Here is a 6,609-nt window from a genome sequence, read left to right on the forward strand (position 1 = left end):
GAGGGGCTCTTGTAGACTGCCATGGCAGAGAGAAATGTATATTTGGATAAATAGCTATGCTTATTAATTAGAAGACGTTTGTTTGATAACACTAAGAATTGATTATGGGATTTATATAGGGTGCAAACCACATGCATAGTAGTACCTGCTCCAATATTTTCCACGTTATGATGACTTTCCTATAAGCATATGTTATAGAAAAAATTCGTGTTATCGATGGAACTAAGAAAATGAACTAAGAATTGGCTCAACTTTTTTTAGAAACAAAAATTCGTGTTATAAACAAAAATTCGTCTTTGTCGTAGATCTTTTTTTAGAAAATGAATTAAGAATTGGCTCAACTTTTTTTAGAAAGAATTGTTATAGAAAGATGTTTGTTTGAATGGCAGCCAAATAATAATAATAATAATAATAACCATGACATTATGACCTTGTTTGTTTATCATTATTTCAAAATTCTTCTTTCTCAAACTCATTTTCAATAATACATTCTCATAATATAATATATTGCATGTATACCTTAAACGTATTCCAACTTTTAATTAAACATTCTTAAAAAAATCACTATTTTAAATTTCATTTTCCTAATTTAATGATAGCCAAATAGGGGTTAAATTGACTTCTTGGAAGCAAGCATAGACAATTAATTTGATTGATCAATTAAAAATACTACACGATTAATTGACTAATCTACTTTTTATTACATAAAATCTATAAAATAAAATATTTAACTACATTGTCACGGCATAACGTTTTATTATAAATCTATTATCTGAAATCTATCCATGCGAGATTAAAGCATGATATATATAAATTGATGTGTAGGAAAATTAGATATGTTTGATACTTTAAATTATTTAGCACAATTAATGCAAAAATTTCAGTTCCTCGTAGAAGCTGGATTTAGTGGTTTTTAGAGAAAATCTAAATTGTATCTCCTCTAAAAAATTTACACAAAAAGAAAAAAGGCTATTTTTTTTATTTTTTGTTTTTTTATCAATGAGCACTTCTTTGATCACAATTAAATATAGAGTGAAAGTACCTTAGACTCCTCTAAAAGTACTATTTGACTTCCAAAAACCTCAAGAACACACACTTAGGACTTGTGAGGCCCATTTTTTATGAGAAAAATAGATTATGTAATAGTGACTTTTGGATAATAGTGATTTTTTTTGAGAATGTATGGTCAAAAATCGGAAAAAGTGGATTTATGTTTAAAATTAATTTTTTGGGAGAATGTGCATTTAAACACGGATTTTAAAATTTTTTTTTAAAAAGGAATATTTGTAGAATGGGGCTGAAACTAGAGCTTAATCATTTAATCATTAAATATATATGTCACATAAGCTACAATATATCAAATGTAGTGATGGTTACCACGTTTTTAGAAGGTAAGAGGAAGAAAGAAGTGCCGTGCATTGGGAGCCCGGGGTGGTGGGTGCAACATTTTTAAAAGGCAAGATTAAAACATTGAGTGTAATACAAATTTAAATTTATTTAATGGACCAGTAAAAAAACTTATTAATACTGTATCATTCGGATGTTAACCTTCTTTGTTCTTTCATAACGTTACGTAATATTCTCGACACAAAATTAACTTCTTAAATAGAATTACTCTAACAATTTTTGGATATAATTAAGAATAGCGAATTCCCTATTGCTTAACCAAAAAATCTTCCCGACTATATCATTGTTTCTCGAATTTAGTTCTACTACATAAGATTGGGTCCCACATAGACAATACCCACCAAGAAAGGATGAACGAATGTCCTTCACCTATTCATAGCCCTTACTTTATTAATGTCATAAGATGTCAATTTAACTTTAAATTAAATCAACAATCGCTTTCAGAATTTACCTCTTGTTTTTCAATCTTATTTATACCTCATGATTCATTAGATTATATCTGTATCTCAATCACGATTATTTAATAAAATTGACTGTCCATCAAATAAAAAAATAATTGATCATAATATAAAAGTTGAACCCCAACCTTAAGGGCTCTCACCGTCCCGCCCCTAGAGTTTTGTGAGGGAGGTAAATCGCGAAATGTATCTCAGCAGGTCAGGGAACAAGAGCTGCCTGTACACTGCGCCTACAAAGAGTCCAATTCCATGTTTTAGGAATCGAACCTCCACACTGCGGCTACCAACAAAGCGTGAAATAACCTTAATCCTATCTTTTGCACCACTGGACTATGCCCCGGGAGCTAATAATTGATCATAATATATTTAGATTGTTGAATGTGTGAATGTACTATTGAAACCTACATTTCATCATTCTAGGAATGACGCGTGCATTCTAATTAGGAAATGTGTAGCATGTTCATATAGTGTGGGTATTGCTCACTTGTTGACAAATTTGCTTTTTGGTTCAAGTAGAACAGAACCATGATATGTTTATTGAGTCTTTTGATTCCATTTTTAAAGATTGAATTTGTTAAGTTAATTAAGCCGTGTATGTTGATTATTATTTTTGCATTTAACTATAATATGAAATTCTTATCTTTAATATGCTCTCGAAATATGGTGACTCTTTTGAAAACACTAATTTAGAATTTCAAATGTTTATTTAATTTTAGATGGATGCTCGTTTGAGCTTGTAGGACTCTCATATTATATTGAGTCTTAGAATTCCATTTTAAAGTAGTTAACATGTGTGAATGTTTTGCCTATTAAAGTATCAAGGTATCTTAGAAATTGAGTAAAACTAACCCATAATTTGGCAAATGGGAAAAGATAGAAAACTGATTAAATTGGCTGTGACTATTGATCATATTAACTAAATTATAATATTTCAAGGCTAAAACTGAAATTGTTATGTTGTAATATCGTTCAAAGGAAATTAATTCTGTAATAGAATTATTATAACCTTTTTGGAGACGATTAAGATAGTCACTTTCCTTTTGCTTACACAATCATAAGTTCTCAAATCAAATGCAACCACAAAAGCCTAGTTCCCTCAGAGACAAATATCCATCACGAAAGCAAGAACGTACCCTTCCTCCATTCGTGTCCCTAATACGAGCTGCTTTGACTAATTGGCTTTACTCAATAAGTAACTTTCCAATTTATGAGAAATTTCGCTTATAGGGTGTTTCAAAAATATTATTGCGAGTATCGTGAAGTTTAAGGCCTGAAAATTCATAGATAACAACTTCAGTACTCTGATATGTGTTTTTTCAAACAATATTCATCTTGTAAAGAGAGTCATGGGTTTACATGACAAATTGGAAAACAAAACGCAAGGACCATTGCTCATTCTCGGATAGAAAGAAACAATCTCTAATTTACCGTAAAAAGTGCTTTTTTCTTAGGTAAACATACCTCAGGAACACACTCAACGCATTCATCAATAAAGGTGAAAGATCGTGTTTGTAAACCATCTCCCCACATCTCAAATTTATCAGTGGATGTAAGGGATTTCCGACAGAAGGCAGCAGGTGCCTTCTCCCTCCCACCTGCACCAATTTATCAAAAACGTTGACAATTTAAAGAGAAGGCGCCGTAAACTACTAATGAGGGAAAAATACTACAGCTTCTCACAGTATCTTCAAGTTTACCTTTCCATGTCCCAAATGGACCATAAATATCATGGAATCTTCCAATTCGGCATTCAATTCCAAAATCCTTGTTGTAGTGTTTACAGAGTTCTTCTGTTACCAGCTTCTCTAAGCCATACGCATCTTGAGGCTAAAAATGAAAACATTATAAAATCTCATCGAAAATGTTACACATCCGAAGTTTAGTACAAGAATTTTACGAGCATAAGAAAAAAATAATAATAATAAAATAAAATAAAATAAAATCCTCAGCAAATTTTGTGTCGACCGTAATACAGTGAAGAAGTAATGTATACCGTAATACAGTATTAAAACTCGACCTCACGAAAAGGAGAACTTAAGTCATTGTTAACATAAATAATTACACAACTTTGTTGTAAGCAAATCTTTTGCCAGGTTTTACGTTACATGCATCTTAGACTTCCATTAGCATGCAAATATCACCGTAGGGGCAGTAGCCATTTACACTCTGACAAAAAAAAAAAAAAACAAACAAACAAACAAAAAAGAGAATTTCGATAGACAAGAAAACAAACTTTTATTAAGATTTTGAATTGTGTACCTTTTCTGAGCTATTATACATGAATTTTTAGGGAAAGACAAGATGACAAAGTTTTGGTTAGGGCTTTGAATTGCATACTTTTTCTTTGATCTATTCATGAGTATTTATGGACATCTTTCTATATTAAATTAGGTTAAATATGTTGTAAAATGATAAGTGCATTTTGTGTGCTTATTTATGCCATATCACTAAACTTTTGTATCTTCAAATTATTGATTTCTGCTTAACTTGGGTTAATTTTCCTTTGTTTTCAGTGTTGGACCCATTTTGAAGCAATTGGAAAAAAAAGAATGATAAATTGTCCATTGAATGAAAGTTTGGGGGACTAATTTTCAGGTGTTAGAAATTGAAAGGCTTGAAATGAAGAAAAGGACTAACTTTCATTAATTATAATGAAGTGGGCCTTGAAAGATAAGTTGCAACTAATTGGGCCTCTACACGAACAGATAAGGCGACGGCTGCATGGATATATTCATGCACGCTTACCGGCTGCAAATTCAGTGAAAAAGAAGAGGGATGGTAAGATATATGTAATTGTTGGAAATAGGGAACTGATGAAGAATAGACAAAAGAAATATGGCAATAAGATGAAATGAAATCAAAAAAATTGCCAAGAACAAATTCGAAGGCTTGAATGTGGGATCACTATTGTCAAATGTTAGTTCTGCGATGGAAAGTGGGACAACGATGGTGACAATCAAACTCATGAATCAAGATTTGGTGCGGTTGGATCGGTTCGATAGAACGAACTACACTCGATGGAAAGACAAATTGACATTTCTTCTCATTGCATTGAAAATCTTCTACATCTTAGATCCGAATCTTGCACCACTACCGGAACCAACCAATGGAAAAACCGAAGCGGTGAGAAATGAAAAGCAAAAGCGCCAATAATCTTGCATTGAAGATCTTCTACATCCTAGATCCGAATCTTGCACGACATTCTCAACGCATTATCGGATCATTTGTATGACTTATATACAAACACAACTTCGGCAAAGAAAATTTGGGATGCGCTCGAAAGTAAGTACAAAGCGGAAAAAGAATGTACAAAGAAATTTTTAATTTCTAAGTACTTCGATTTTACATTTTTAGAGAATATTCACCTTCTTCCCCAAATATATGAAATGCAAGTAATTGTTAATAAGTTGAAGGTGGTGAAAATTGAAATACCGGAGACCTTTCAAGTGGGGGCTATAATTGTCAAACTTCCCAAAACTTGGAACTGATACTAGAAGAAGAAATGCATAGTTTCGAAGATTATTCTTTGGAACAATTGCAAAAATATCTTCAGATTGAGGAAGAGTCAAGATTGCGTGATAAAAGTGATTCTCATGAAGACACTTCCAAAGAAAATGCTGTAGAAAAAATCGAACCGCCAGCAAAATCTAACAAAAGAAAGCCTTCAAGAAACCTTAATAACTTCAAGAAGAAAACCAAAGGAGGATGCTTTGTTTGTGAGAAATCTGGACACTACACAAAAGATTGTAGACACGAGAAACACAACTCCAAGGGTAAAGTGAATTCCATCCAAGAAGACAAGATTGTGGCCACCGTGAGCTAAATAAATACAATTAAGGGAAAGGTTTCCCGCTGGTGGTATGATACTTGTGTCACGGTGCATCTATCATATGACAAATCTTTGTTCAAACTATACAATGAAGTGGATGGAGACTAAATCCAAATGGGTAACGACATGCGGTCCAAAGTAATTGGAAAATGAAGTGTAGAAATTAGCTTCACTTTTGGGAAAAATGTTACTCTCACAAATGTACTACATGTTTCGGATATGAATAGGAACTTAGTGATTGGAAATCTTTCGAGAAAATCAGGCATTGTCTTTGAGTTCGGTAAACTTGTATTATCACTTGATGAGAAATTTGTTGGAAAGGGATATTCATGTGAAGTAATGGTCAAACTTTGTTTCATTGACAATAAAATAAATAAAGTTGATTTTGCTTACATGATTGATTTATTTTCTTTATGACATGCTAGATTAGGTCACATAGGTAAAAATACCATGAAACACATGAAAATTTGTGACTTAATTTCATATTATGGAAATGATGCCACTAAATGCAAAATATGTGTAGAAGCAAAAATAGTTAAAAAGCCTTATCAAAGTGTTAAAAGGACATCCAGCAAATTAGAATTAATTATTTCCGATATAAGTGAATTGAATGTCATGCTAATAAGAGGTGGAAATAGATATTTCATAACATTTATTGATGATTGCTCAAGATATACCTATACTTGATGAAACATAAACATGAGGCCTTTGATTTTTTTAAGACTTATAATAATAAAGTTAAAAATCACTTAAATAAGAAAATAAAAAACCTAGTGAATTTAATATATATTGTGAACAACATGACATAATTCACCAATGTTTTGCACCTAGGACATCCGAACAAAATGGTTTGACTAAAAGAAAGAATAGAACCTTAGCAGAAATGATTAATGCCATGTTTATATATGCTAAGTT

General features: G+C 31.9%; 1 pseudogene; it reads right to left on the minus strand.

Annotated features, from left to right (window-relative positions):
* The window catches only part of LOC111395220, a 6,346-nt pseudogene extending 2,322 nt beyond the window's left edge, over window positions 1-4,024 (minus strand).
* Between the last annotated feature and the right edge of the window lie 2,585 nt (window positions 4,025-6,609).

The sequence above is a fragment of the Olea europaea genome, chromosome 6 (assembly GCF_002742605.1).
Source record: "Olea europaea var. sylvestris chromosome 6, O_europaea_v1, whole genome shotgun sequence".
Lineage (NCBI taxonomy): Eukaryota > Viridiplantae > Streptophyta > Magnoliopsida > Lamiales > Oleaceae > Olea > Olea europaea.